This window comes from Triturus cristatus, chromosome 6 (assembly GCF_964204655.1).
Source record: "Triturus cristatus chromosome 6, aTriCri1.1, whole genome shotgun sequence".
NCBI classification, from domain to species: domain Eukaryota; kingdom Metazoa; phylum Chordata; class Amphibia; order Caudata; family Salamandridae; genus Triturus; species Triturus cristatus.
In genome coordinates, this window is record NC_140589.1 from 868,233,405 (window position 1) to 868,248,406 (window position 15,002).

General features: G+C 42.7%; 1 long non-coding RNA gene across 1 annotated transcript in view; it reads right to left on the reverse strand.

The window, feature by feature from the left end:
- LOC146817982 (uncharacterized) overlaps positions 1 to 14,774 on the reverse strand; it is a 132,817-nt gene extending 118,043 nt beyond the window's left edge. Inside the window, exon 1 of the long non-coding RNA XR_014963040.1 lies at positions 14,678 to 14,774. This is a non-coding gene — a long non-coding RNA (uncharacterized LOC146817982). The remainder of the gene's footprint in view (positions 1 to 14,677) is intronic.
- Positions 14,775 to 15,002: the final 228 nt, after the last annotated feature.

Here is a 15,002-nt window from a genome sequence, read left to right on the forward strand (position 1 = left end):
CCACCAAGATATCTATAATCTGCTGGAAGACCTTAACTTGGATTTGCTGTCCATAACTGAAACATGGCTGAACCCGAACTCTAGTGTGGAACTAGGATTGGCATGTCCTGCAGGCTATAAGATTCTTCACAAGCCTCGTTTAACGGGGAAAGGAGGCGGGGTAGGACTTATCTTTAAGCAGAAGTGGGATTGTGCCCTATTTTCTATCAACGATATAGTGGGCTATGAAATCATGGGTTTTACCCTTCAGGAGGCCAAAGGGAGAATGCTGACAGGGATGGTCTGTTACAGACCCCCTGGCTCGGATGTTAACCATCAGGCACTACTGGACACTATTGTCGCCTTGGCAGCTACTCACTCTAGACTGCTGATCCTAGGGGATTTTAATTTGTGGGGAACGGGAAGCCTTGGAAGCTATTTGCAAACCCTAAACCACACTTGCGAGAATTGTGGCCTTCATCAACTTATTCAACAAGCTACGCATCAGGGAGGTCACATGCTCGACTTGGTGTTTGCAAATGCATTGGAGACAGAGATACTCAGTATTTCCCCTCTAAATTGGACAGACCACTTCCTAATTCAATTTAGGCTATCTTTACGTGAAGGAAACCTGGTAGTAAATAAAGCTGTGAATTTCAGGTGGGGAAGGGACTGGGCCAAGCTCCTGGGGAAGGATAATGTCCAACTCCTTTCCAAAGGGGATCGGTTCGACCCAGGAAAGACACCTGGAGAGAACTATAACAGCTATAGTAACTCCATCCATCTAATACTGGAGGATCTCATTCCAAAAAAAAAGCTTTGCATGCGCAATACTCCATCCGCCCCATGGTTCAGTGAGGAGCTCAAGGCACTACGATTAGTGCGTCGTCAGGCAGAAAGAAGCTGGCGCCGACGGTATCTGGATACAGATAAAAAAGAGCTAAAAATAATTCAACATCAATATAAAAGGGCTATCTGGGAGGCCAAGTCCCAATTCTTTGCCAATTCCATTCTGCAGGCATCCAACGGAACCAGGGCTTTATTTAACATCGTGAAAGATCTTAGCAATCCAGGCTGTCTGGCTAGTACTGTCCAACCCTCACAAAACCTATGCAATGAAATTGCCACCTTCTTCATTGACAAGGTTAATAACATCGTAAGCGGGTTTGATCAAGATGGTCCTGAGACCTCCCCGATGTTAGAAGTCATCAGGAAGGTTCCCTCCCTGAGCAGGTTCCAACCTCCTACGGAGGAAATCTTCATCAACATTGCGCGGGAGATCTCGTCCGGGTCACCTCTTGACCCCCTTCCACATAAGATCTGGAAGGAACCTGGCCTTAACCTACTCCCTGAATTGTGGCATATCTGCTGCCAATCATTGACGGAGGGTACCGTACCTAGTGTCTGGAAGCAGGCGATGGTCACCCCGCTATTAAAAAAACCCTCGTTGGACCCCTCACTGCCAGCCAATTTCCGCCCAATATCCCTTTTACCTTTTCCAGTCAAAATTCTGGAGAAATTGGTCAGTAAATCCTTGTCCAATTTCCTGGAAGAACATCAGCTCCTGGATAGAGACCAATTTGGCTTTAGACCAGGGCATGGAACAGAGACCGCGTTGGTGACCGTTTTGGACAAACTTCGAATGCGGGCCGACGGCGGCAGCTCCTCAGTTTTGGTGCTGCTGGACATGTCGGCCGCTTTCGACACGGTTAGCCACTCGGTGCTACTGGCAAGACTGGAAGGACTAGGGATCACGGGCGGGGCTTTGAAATGGCTGAAGTCCTATCTGTCTAATCGTCAACAGGCAGTGACCCTGACACCTTTCGTCTCTCCTTGGCTCCCGGTTCACCATGGAGTACCTCAGGGCTCAGCCATCAGCCCAATCCTCTTCAATGCATACTTGGGACCTCTGATCCCCCTGATAAAATCTCATGGGATCGAGGTAGTTAATTATGCGGACGATATACAACTGATGTTCCCCCTGGAAGGAGAGCAGGCAGTCTCCTTAAACTCGTTCCAGGTTTGCATGAGGAAGGTCTCTGATTGGCTGAAGCTCAATTCGCTCCAGTTGAATGCCGGGAAAACGGAGCTCTTACACTGCGGCGCAGCTAGAATTTCAAAATTTCCTCTGTCCGAGTTTCGACTACGGCCGGAGGACCCTCCCATAACTGCAGTAAAATCAGTCCGCAACTTGGGGGTTATGATGGACAATGACCTCCAGTTGCAATCCCAGGCCAATAAAACTATTGGTTCCTGTATCGCTTTGCTGAGAGCTCTTCGCCAAATCCTCCCGCTCCTTCCAGATGAGACTAGGTCTCTGGTGGTCCAGAGTGTGATCCTGAGTAGACTGGACTATTGTAATTCTCTGTACTTGGGTGCTCCCCTTTTTATTGTACAGGGATTACAAAGAGTTCAGTCGATGGCAGCAAAACTGGCTCTCAGAAGGCGGCGTGAATCATCTGTCACGCAGGCACTAAAGGACCTCCATTGGCTCCCGGTTAAGAGGAGGATTGAGTTCAAGTCGCTAGTTATGGTTTATAAGGCCTTACACAATCTTGGCCCGCTGCCTCTGCGAGATAGCTTCTCCTGGTACCAACCAACAAGGTCCCTCCGCTCCGCTAGCCAGAGTCTGGCAGTTGTTACTAAAGTAAAGCGTGCTAGGATGGGAGGTAGGGCTTTCAGCACGACGGCAGCTCGTCTGTGGAATCAGATGCCTCTAGAACTGCGCCAGGCTAGTACATTGCTGGGTTTTAGGAGGCTTCTAAAGACCTGGCTCTTTCGTCAGGAATAGTATGGCACAAACTCTGACTCCTGGCTAGCAGTCTCTGTATTGTCCTTTGTTGCTGTGTCTTAGAGCGCCAGGATACCCGTTGGGTGGCAGACTCGCGCGTTACAAGAATTTATACAATACAATACAATACAATACAATACTACCTCCTGGAACACTTGAGGGTGTTGTATGGACATGGTCCCACTCGTGAGTGATTAATAAACTTGTTATTTGAATTCTAGCTTCAGTGTTGTCGTATGAAGTGATCAATACCACTCACTTCAGTCACACAAGTAGGTAAAGAACCATAGGGATAGGCTGTGGTTAAGTCTTTTATTTTGGTTGTACAGGAAAACAAACAAGGTCCAATGTGATGCTGTTCCTCCTGGTTGGGCTTCCCCTGTCTTCACCAAGAGTCCCGTCAAAAGGAGGGAGTGGAGTTGCTGTTGTCTTGCTTCTGCCATCGTCCCAAGTCTCGCAACCGAAAGGGGAAACCAAACAAAACAATACAGGGTCAGTCCTACGGAAGGGTGATGCTTCCTGGCAGTGGGAAAGGGTGTGAGGGAAGATTCACCTACAACCCGGCAGCATGTGAGCCTTAGCAGGTCCTCCCTTTATATGGATTCCCTCCCCTGCCCGGAAAACCCCTGGAGTTTCGCCCGTACCTTGTGAAGCCACCCTCCTCCAGGAGAGTGGCGGGGCGAGGAGCAGTCTCGTTGGCCTCCTGGCTTGACGTCCGCATCAGGGGCAGCGTCTTCAGTCTGCTCTCTCTCAGGCTCCTCCGGTTCCTTTGGTTTTCCGCGTCTCTGGGTCCTCTCCAACTGGGAAACTCGCTTCCGCCTCCGCCACGGCTGCCTCTCCTCTTGTTGCGCCGTGCGTCTTGTCCGATAGGACGGCTGAGGGACGGGTCATCAGCCCCTGCCCTTGGAGTTCTCCGGGAACGATTCCGTTAAAGGGCTCCAGGCCAGCCTGTATATGGGGTGACAGTATGCTGGCAAAAGTCTCACTGGGGAAATACGGTAGCTCAATCTGGGATTCGTCATCGGGATCCTGACAAGTGCCAATCTATATTTTGCTGGCCTACCGACCCGTGGACAGAGAAGGGTGACCCCTGCACCGGTGTGCCCATTAAAAGGCACATTTCCACAGTTGGTGCCCGACACGTGGTGCCTCATCGGAGACGTGTTCCGTCCAAAGGAGTGATCTTGACGGAAGAGTGGAATAGTACTGCAGAGACGTCCTGCATGAGGAGACCCTTGTCTTTGCAGACCGAAGTGACTTTTCTGTTTTTTCGATTTGGCCCTCCAGGTCGTGGCCGGTCCCGACTGAGGTATCCTTTGGCGTAATATTGGCAGTGACCATTAGGTCGACTAAGAGATTAGTAGTTGGAGGTTGGAGACTCTTGTTTGGTAAGGTCGCTGAAGCGACACTCTTGATTTGCTTGGCCAAGAGTTTGGTTTTGTTTGTTTGATTTATTTTTTGCAAAAGATAAAGGCAGGTAATGTGGAGATTTTTCTCTACTTTTGAATATTTTGGAAAAGTATTATTTTACAAAAATGTGGTAGCATGCCTGTTTCCAGCACACTCTGTAGGCTGTGTTGCTGTCTTGGTGGTACCAAAACGGATTTAGAAAGAAGTCAGCCGGCTCCCCCAGAGGGGACACCTAATAGACATATGTATGTTAAATATGGTACTTCTTCCATAATGTATAGTACACTGTGGAACAAATATACATAAAAGGATCCTGATCTCCAATGGCCAGTGAATGGGTCATTTGACTTTAAGAAGATTCAATATGTACAGTGTTTGTTTAAAAGGAAAAGTCGACAAGATATGTTTGATTGTGTACGAATGTGGGAGAAAGAAGTACAAAAGAGAGTGAGGAAAGAAGAAGCTATAGCAGAAAAAGAACAGCGAAAAACGATATATCAAAAGCATTGGAATTAAAAAATAAAGAGATGAAAGCAATAAAAGAAAAATAGGAAAGGGAGCGTTGTTTAGAGGTAACTTGCCAGTACCTTATTGGGCGCCCCATTTAACCCATACTTAATTAACCTCAGGATGATTCCATCTTGTTAGATCGACCTCCGCCCCGTATAAGTTTCCCTCTGTCCCTGAGAATGATCTTTCTGAAGAATATTTTTCTTCAGATGATAAAGATAGATAAGCAAGATGAGCTGCAGACTCGTTCTACTTTGACTACTGATGAAAAGGCCTCTATTAGATCCACTGCTTGCAAAGAAGCTCATGGGACGACTTCTGCTCTCGACCTTGTAGCAATGGTTCAGCAGTGGAAAGATTTAGAGCAGTTCTGTTTTGCAGAGAAGTTCAACTAGGAGGTAATACCTGGTTTTAGAAACGTGTCTGAAAACTTAGAGCCCACTGATCTCAATTCTGATTATAAACAATTAAGTGATGGAACTTTCCTTTTTTCAAAATATACCTGATCTAATTAGGCGAGTAGTTAAATTAAGACATGATACACTACGTTTACAAGCGGAGCAAAAATCAGCTAGTAAAGTTAAAACTGCGCAAACAGTTCAGACCCCAGCCCAAAAAAAAGAACTTTTGGAAACAGTCAATGACCCTAGTGTTACTATAGTTACTATGAAACCAATGCGTGAAGCTGCGCCTTTGTATGTTCCTCGGAAGGGTGCGGGAACAAGTGCTGATAAAGATTCAGATGATGCAAAGGGATATTATGTTTATAATTGGGTCGATACTCCTTGGAGTAGAGCAGACGTTATGGCTCTTAAGGCTGCTTTGCTCGATCTGCGGAAAAATTCGTCCACTTTCTATGAAGAAGTGGAAGGAGCTATTAGCTCCTGCACTATGACCTTGCCAGATATCGATATTTTTTGGGACTTATTTTGCCCCCTGATATGTGGAGAACAATTCGGAAAATCGATGATAATGTAGCATATGGTGATACTTTGGTGCATTTAGAAGAAATGGATGCGGCTTGGGAACCTGCGCAGAAACCACAATAGGAGATATTAGATCTTCCCAAAGCTATTGTGACTGAGTTGAAAACTCTCATACCCCCTAAGAAAATAGATTGGACAATGTTAGCATCTTGTAAACAGAAAGCGGATGAGTCAGTTTCTGATTTCTTTACACGATTTGAAGAGAAATTACATGACTTTAGTGGGCAGTCATTGACGGATGACACGGGTAAGCATCTGTCTGTCGACAAATTTGTCGCTAACATGTTGCCAGAAATAGCTAGTCGCCTTAAGGCCAGCGAGAGTTCGTGGACTACGTCTTCCCCAGTCTCCCTTTTGACTATGGCCCAGTATTATGAGCGTCAGGAATTGGAAGCAAAAGGCAAAGAGGATAAGAAGGTTAAGGATTTAAAGACGAAAGTTATGTTGGCCCAAGTATATGGTCCACCATTCAGAGGTGGTGGTAGAGGTGGACATCCAGTATATACCCCTGGTGTACCCCCTTTCTCTCGATCAACTTTGTCTTCTGATCTGTGTGCTTATTGTAAAGAGATTGGACATTGGCGTTCTGAGTGCCCCCTTTTGGGAGGTCAGCAGTTTCAACAGGGTAGAAGTATGAGAGGACGCACAGGGAATTCAGGACATAGGGGAGGAATAGTAAATCGTACCAGATTTGAGCCAGTTGAACACGGTTGAACATGGACCGAATTATTCTAATACATTTCATAGACGGAATCAATATCAAATTATTCGGCTGATGGTCTTGAAGATTCTGATTATGCATAGGAATGCCTAATATGGGGTAAGGAACCGGTTGAGGTCCCAGTAGATCAGAAAGATCCTTATGTTGATGTAAATGTCTTGGGCTCTACTGATCGGTTTCTGGTTGATACAGGAGCTACTTGTAGTGCTTTGTCTAAAAAATTGGTTCCGAGTGCTCCCCTGTCTGGCGCAATAATAACATTGATAGGATTCGATGGGACACCCACATCTAACCCACTGTCACAGCCACTTGCATTTAGTCTTGATAAATTCACTGCAGCATGTCCATTTTTGCTTTCCCCTACCACACCGGATAATATCGTGGGCATTGATATGCTTAAATATTTTCGTGCTACAATACGTTGTTCCCCAGAAGGTGTACGTGTTATCTTAAATGATAACTATCCAATGGTTGAGAGGTCTTGTCTCATTAAAACAGATATTGCTCTGGCATCTACCTAGTACTTTGTGGGCTACATCAGATACCGATGTGGGACAAACGGTTATTCCACCAGTACATATTCAAGTGAAGGAAGGGGCTTCATTGCCTCGGCTGCCCCAATATAAAATATCTCGGGAAGGTGAAGAAGCATTGACGCACATTGTTCAGGATTTGATCAAGGTGGGGGTTGTGGAAGAAGTCCCTTATAACATTTGTAATAGCCCTATCCTTCCTATTTTGAAAAGAGACACTGATACTAAAAGTTACAGATTCATTATTGATTTACGAGAGGTTAACAAAATTGTGATGCCCCAATACCCGGTAGTCTCTGACATCACAACACTTCTTACTATGGTTCCTCCTACTGCCACTACATTTAGTGTAATTGATTTGAAAAATGAATTTTTTTCAATACCTATTCACCTTGACAGCCATTATTTGTTTAGCTTCACTTTGAATAATAGATCATACAGATTCTGTAGAACTCCACAAGGGTATACAGAGAGTCCTAGCATTCATAGTCAGGCATTGAAAAGGCAGCTTGATTCTTTTCCTGTGCCGAAAGGGGTGGTTCTTATTCAATATGTCAACGACATCTTGTTGGCTGCCGATACCCCTGAACAGCGTAAAGAAGGAACACTGTCTTTATTATCATTTCTTGCCTCTCATCATCACAAAGTCTCTCGGAAGAAATTGCAATTTTGTAGACAGCAGGTTACCTATTTAGGTCACCTCCTGTCTAAGGAGAGACGTGCACTCACACCAGACAGCATTCAGACCATTTTGGATACTCCTGTGCCCCATACTCAGAAGGATGTTCGTCCATTGATTGGCCTTACTTCTTTCTCTAGGCAGTGGATCCCTAGCTATTCGTACATTATTAAACCCTTGTTTAAATGAAAGGGTTGGGAATTAAGCAGAAGTTTCACGCTGCTTTTCACCCACAATTAGCAGGACTAGTGGAACGTTACAACTCTACCCTGAAATTGAAATTGGCTAAGATACAGGCTTCCACATCTTTGAAATGGCCTAATGCACTTCCTCTAGCATTGCTATCTATTAGATCGATACCACATACACGATCTGGCCTCACAACGTATGAGGTGGTTTTTGGAAGGCCAATGAATATTTGGGGGATTCCTAGGCCACGCCCTATACATGATGTACCCTATGTATTGCTGAATGACTGTTTGTCCCAGTTGACTGACAGTTTGTCTTCTTTTTATCAACAGGTTCGGGAGACTCTTCCAGACAGGTCGCAAGGTGAGGGCTACTGCTTGCGCCCTGGTGACTACGTGGTGATTAAATCCTTCCAGAGGACCAGCTCGCTAGCACCGAGGTGGCGAGGCCCCAAACAAGTGCTACTGGCTACCAGGACTGCAGTTCAAGTGACAAACCAGAAAAACTGGGTCCATGCGACACACTGTCAAAGTGCTGCAAGACCTAGTGAGCCCAGCTGCGTTGGCGGATCACTGCGATATCCTGGTCACCGAGAAAGGACAAGCTGTGTCGCCTGAAGGATCTGAGGAAATCTTCCCGGACCACACGATTCCTGGAACATCCCGATATCAGCTGCGACCTAGGAAGAAAGACACTTTGTCGCTGAAAAAGACTGTTTGAGCCACTGTCCTGGGTGGTTAAAGACTATCTTCAAAGGGTGTAGCCTTTTAGTGACTATTCGTCTCAATGTTAGTGAAGAAACCAACGCCTGCCCAGGACCTTAGGGTACCATCTGTTTTGTTGTTTGTCGACAAAATGAATATGCCTAAGGAAAAGAAACCGACTGTTGCAAGAGTTTGTAGCAAAAGAACAATAATTGTTACTGGACTTACTTTGACTGTTGTTATTGTTGCTATGATAAAATGGGTTGTGGAGGAAGTAGCTCCTGTCCTAAATCTACTGACTGCTACTACTCCTGTCCCCATTGAACACCATTACTTCACTCTTCCTTATCATGAGCAAAAACATAGAATGTCCTACCTCAATAACATTTTCATTCAAATTTTGCACCATACACACAATGCCACGAACGTTACCAACTGTTGGGTGAACCAGTTCCTCAGGAGCAGTACCCTCAAGAAACCCACCTCCAGGCAGCCTTGACTCTGCGCTAAAAAAACACCAGAGTATCAAGATGGCCAGATGGGGGAAAGGGTATTAGGAAGAGTACTGCAGGGAGGGAGATCTGGAACAGAGATAAAATATATGCTGAGTGAAAGTCTTCAATCTCTAATTCTATTCTCAGGCATAATATAACATCAAATGTTTGTTATTCTATTAGTTAGTCTGTAACAATCTTTACCTGAAAAGAAAAAAATCAAACGAACTGTTGCTGTAGTTATTGTAGATTATGGCGCTTTCAAGGTGATGAGTTTATATGCACATATCTTGATTTTGAATTTTAGATTAAAATACTTGAGGATATTTATAACTCTCTTAGGAAGGTTCCCAAAATGTGCTCTCATCTAATATCCAAATCTTCCCTGAACTATGGCTTTTTCAGGGTCACAAGGCGCATAAATACACTTATAATTAAGCCGAAGGCGCATAAATACACTTATAAATAGGCCCAAGAAAGATGATCAAGTACCAAAAACAATATACACTTTTCTGTGTAAATAGTTCTCAATAGTTTTTGTAATTGCTGAAATGCGTAGATAAAATGTCTTGAAATAATAGTTCTTAACAGCGTAGATCAAATGTCTTGAAATAATATTTCTTAAAAGCGTAGATCAAATGTCTTAAAATAATAGTTACTAAATAATATGCTCCGTGATTCTAAGAATACTTCTGCCAGAAACACACGTTGACATTCAACAGGATTTATGACTTCCTTCAACTGGAAAGGCTGAGAAGAATGCACGTTAAGACTTTAACCTTGACAATTTGAAGAGCTGCCAGGAAATGCTGTCACTAAATCAAAAAGGAAACTCAGTTCCTTACCTGAAGAAGACAGCTAACTTGAACTGGAGATACCGGCTAATCTTACCGGTAGAATAATGTCTTCTCTTTAACAGGGCTGGGAGCGCAGAGACACGAACAGGCAAACACCCTTGATGAGATACTGGAATAACCTGCAGGGTGTGGTAGGGCGCGGTCGCCTTAAATAGCAAGAACACAAGTACGGCGGCCGCTGAAGGAAGAAATAGTACAAAGGCAGAAACGCATTGGAGCGTAATTAGCATGTCAGCATATGGAGCACGATTATTATATATACAAACAGAGCGCTTTTATACAATAAAGACAAACAGAGCGTTTTTGCACATATGGACATATTCTGCTACTATTTGAACTAAATAAAGAAATAAGAGCAAAAGAATGGATATGATAATGCAGTCATACTTTGATCCAAAATAACTTGGTATTTCCTCGTTACTAAGTTTAAATAAAGCAGTACAATAGTGATATCATCAGTAGTTGGCTTGAGTAGGAAAGTGTGTGACAATCTCAGTAAACCTATTAATTGTTATGAGTAGCACGTCAGAGTTTAGAGGAACATGACAGTCCTCCCCATCGAAAACAGACTCAAACTTTTATGAGCGAGGTGCCGTTGGATTTCGAAGGTAAAACAGATGAAGTAACCATGGTGCATGAATTGCATCTTTAGGTTCCCACGAATCTTCTTCAGGACCATATCCTTTCCAGGAGATCAAATACCAAAGTGTGCCTTTCCTTCGTTTGCAGTCTTTTATTTGTCGTATTTCGTATTCCTGTTGGTCTCCAACTATCACAGGAGGAGTTTTTGGACAAATAGCAGTAGTAGCTGGTTTTAATAATGATGTGTGAAACACAGGATGTATCCGCATTGATTGTGGAAGTTGTAATTTAAAACACACTGGGTTAATGCATTTGAGAAGCTTAAATTGTCCTATGGATTAAAAGGATATTTATGTTTAAATTGTAAATTCCGAGTAGATAACCATACTTTGTCTCCTGGATGATAGATGGGACCTGGTCGTCTTTTTTTATCAGCAAATTTTTAGTATGTTGCTTTAGCCTTGTTTACATTTTGTCCGAGGGTTAGCATTAGTTTCTTCATTTGTTGCAATTTTGTGGTTATATGAGGAACTTGTGTTGTATTTTGATCTAAAATAGGCAAAGACCTTGGGTTCCATCCATGAGTAGCGAAAAATTGTGACATTTTAGTAAAAGAATGCATTAAGTTGTTGTATGCGAATTCTGCTTCCCATAATAAATACACCCAGGACTTTTGGGAATGAGCTAAGTAACATCGAAGATATTGTTTTAGTATTTAATTTATTCGTTCGGTTTGTCCGTCTGATTCAGGATGGAAACTTGTGGACAAGTTCAGTTGAATTTGTAAGGCCTTACACCATTCTGTCCATAGTTTGGAAGTGAAATGTGATCCACGATCAGTGGTTATAGGACATGGTAATCCATGTAACCTTACTACATGATTCAATAAGAGATCCACAAGGATGGCTGCTGAAGGTATTTTTTCACAAGCTACAAAATGTGCCATCTTGGATAAACGATCTACAATAACTAAAATTACAGTTTTATTGTGATCTTTTGGTAAGTTTATGATGAAATCTAAAGAAATGTCTTCCCACACATGAGTCGGTGTAGGTAAGGGTAGTAAGTATCCCTTTTTAAGTGAATGATCAGTTTTTGCTCTTATGCAAGCTTCACAGTTTTTTACATAAGTGATAACATCTTTTTTCCAACTGGGCCACCAGATATTTCGACTTACCAGCTCTAAGGTTTTTGTGCACCCGGGGTGACCAGCTAAAGGATGAGTATGACACCACTGTAAAACTTGCTTTTGTAGTGTTTTTCTTGGTATGTACAGTAAACGGCCCTGAAAAGGAAGCCCATCAATCATAGTTCTCTGTTTGTCTAAGGCATTCCAAGACGTGAGTTTATTCATAGGCATGATTTCTCTGATTTTGTTCAAAAACTGTCCAGACATGGTTACTCCAATGATATGATTGCTCGGTATTATAGATCTAGTTTCCTGTTGAGAATTAGATTGAGTTACTTCTTCATAACGGGATAGAGAGTCTGCTTTTTTATTAGTACTTCCAGGTCTAAATGTAATGGTAAAATCGAATTCAGCAAAAAAGTGTTCATCGTAACTGCCGAGGGGTAAGGGCTTTTGCACAACGTAAAAATTGTAAGTTTCGGTGGTCAGTGTATACAGTGATGGGATGATTAGCACCTAACAAATAGTGTCGCCATTCCTTAAAAGCCAATCTTATAGCCAGCAATTCTTTTTCAGCTATAGTATAGTTTCTTTCAGCTGGTAGATACTTTTTTGAGAGGAAGGCTACTGGATGAAGATGGTTGGTACCTTCTTCTCTTTGTGAAAGAATAGCCCCTATAGCAGTATTGGAAGCATCAGCTTCCACAATGAAGGGTCTTGACATATCCGGATGTTTCAGTACTGGGGCCGTCATGAAGGCCTCTTTTAACTCTTGAAAGACCTTTTGTGCTTCCAAAGTCCATTGAAAAGGTTGATTCTTTTGTAGTAGCTTTGTTAATGGAGTTGCTTTGGCAGAATTTTTTTCGATAAATCATCGGTAGAAATTGGCGAGTCCTAAGAATCTCTGTATATCCTTGATTGATTTGAGTTCTGGCCAATCTTGAATGGCCTGTACTTTTCGATCTGCCATGATGATTCCACGAGAAGAGATTATAAAACTGAGGAACTCTACTTTATTAACGTGAAATTCACATTTAGACAATTTACAGTAGAGGCCATGTTTTCTTAGTGTGGTTAGAATGGTCTTAACATGGAGCTCATGTTCAGTATTTGAGTTAGAATAAATAAGGATGTAATCGATATATCCGATGACGAACCTGTCTAAAAATTCTCTCAAAACGTAATTCAAAAAGAACTGAAAAGCTGCCGGGGCATTACATAAGCCAAATGGCATTACGCAGTATTCAAAGAGGCCGTACCTAGTGCGGAAAACAGTCTTCCACCCATCACCAGGACGAACTCTGACCAGATGGTATGCCCCTCTTAAATCTAATTTTGTAAACACTTGAGCTGTTCGAACCTGATCAAGTAGCACTGGAATGAGTGGTAAGGGGTATCTGTTCTTAACCGTGATGTTGTTTAGTGCTCTATAATAAATACAAGTGTGGAGATCGCCATTGGCTTTAGGCACGAAGAAAAGAGGAGAGGCGGCGGGCGATTTAGATGGTCTGATAAACCCATTTTTTAGGTATTTATCCAAATAATCCCGTAAATGTTGGTTTTCTTTTTCGGTGAGTGCGTATATTCTGCTGCAAGGTATCTTAGCCCCAGGAATCAGTTCAATTTCACAATCGTATTCACGATGTGGGGGTAAGATTTCCGTATTCTTTTCACAAAAAACATCAGCAAAGGAGACATATTGTGTAGGTAACCCAATTGTTTGTTCCGCAGCAGTCGCTATGAGATGTGCTCCTGTTTGACTATATTTAAGCATTTGAAACTCCTGAATTTTGGGTTTCAAAGACGTGAGACACTCTTGTTGACACCATTCTGAATTAAATGTGATATTTCTCTTGGCCCAGTCTATGGTGGGATTATGTTGGGTTAACCAGGGCATACCAAGAATTACCCCAAATTGTGGTGCATCGATCAAATCAAGATGAAGAAGTTCCATATGTTCATGTTCTGTGGATTGAATGATCATGGTTAAAGGAACAGTGGTATGAGTAATCACTCCAGAGGTAAGTATAGAACCATCAACTGCAAGAACAGCTTCGGGTTTGTCTTTTTTGATGGTTGGAATTTGTAACTTTGAACAGAATTTGACATTGAATTTGTGAGACTCGACTTGCCAAGGTGGCTGTTTCCAGTCTAGCTGCAGTCAACTCCTTTTGCATATTGCCTAACATTTTGCACAGATCGTCTAAAGTGGCCATCTTGGCGATACTGCTTGGGAGGAACGATCTTTCGTGGGCAGGTTATTCTGTCAGAACCGGTCCCTCAGGAGCAGTACCCTAAAGAAGCCCACCTCCAGGCAGCCTTGACTCTGTGCTCAAAAAACACCAGAGTATCAAGATGGTATTAGGGAGGGTACTGCAGGGAGGGAGATCTGAAACAGAGATAAAATATATGCTGAGTGAAAGTCTTCAATCTCTAATTCTATTCTCAGGCATAATATAACATCACATGTTTGTTATTCTATTAGTTAGTCTGTAACAATCTTTACCTGAAAAGAAAAAAGATCAAACAAACTGTTGTTGTAGATTATTGCGCTTTCAAGGTGATGAGTTTGAGCTTTATATGCACATATCTTGATTTTTAGATTAAAATACTTGAGGAGATTTATAAGTCTTTTAGGAAGGTTCCCAAAATGTGCCCTCATCTAATATCCAAATATTCATTGAACTATGGCTTTTTCAGGGTCACAAGACGCATAAATACACTTATAAATAGGCCCAAGAAAGATGATCAAGTACCAAAAACAATTTACACTTTTCTGTGTAAATAGTTCTCAATAGTTTTTGTTATTGCTGAAATGCGTAGATAAAATGTCTTGAAATAATAGTTCTTAAGAGCGTAGATCAAATGTCTTGAAATAATATTTCTTAAAAGTGTAGATCAAATGTCTTGAAATAATAGTTCCTAAATAATATGCTCCGTGATTCTAAGAATACTTCTGCCAGAAACACACGTTGACATTCAACAGGATTTATGGCTTCCTTCCTTCAACTGGAAAGGCTGAGAAGAATGCGCGTTAAGACTTTAACCTTGACAATTTGAAGAGCTGCCAGGAAATGCTGTCACTAAATCAAAAAGGAAACGCAGTTCCTTACCTGAAGAAGACAGCTAACTCGAACTGGAAATACCGGCTAATCTTACCGGTAGAATAATGTCTTCTTTCAACAGGGCTGGGAGCGCAGAGACATGAACAGGCAAACACCCTTGATGAAACACTGGAATAACCTGCAGGGTGTTGTAGGGCGCGGTCGCCTTAATTAGCAAGAACACAAGTACGGTGGCCGCTGAAGGAAGAAATAGTACAAAGGCAGAAACGCTTTGGAGCGTAATTAGCATGTCAGTAAACAGAGCATATGGAGCACGATTATTATATATATAAACAGAGTGCTTTTATACAATAAAGACAAACGGAGCCTTTTT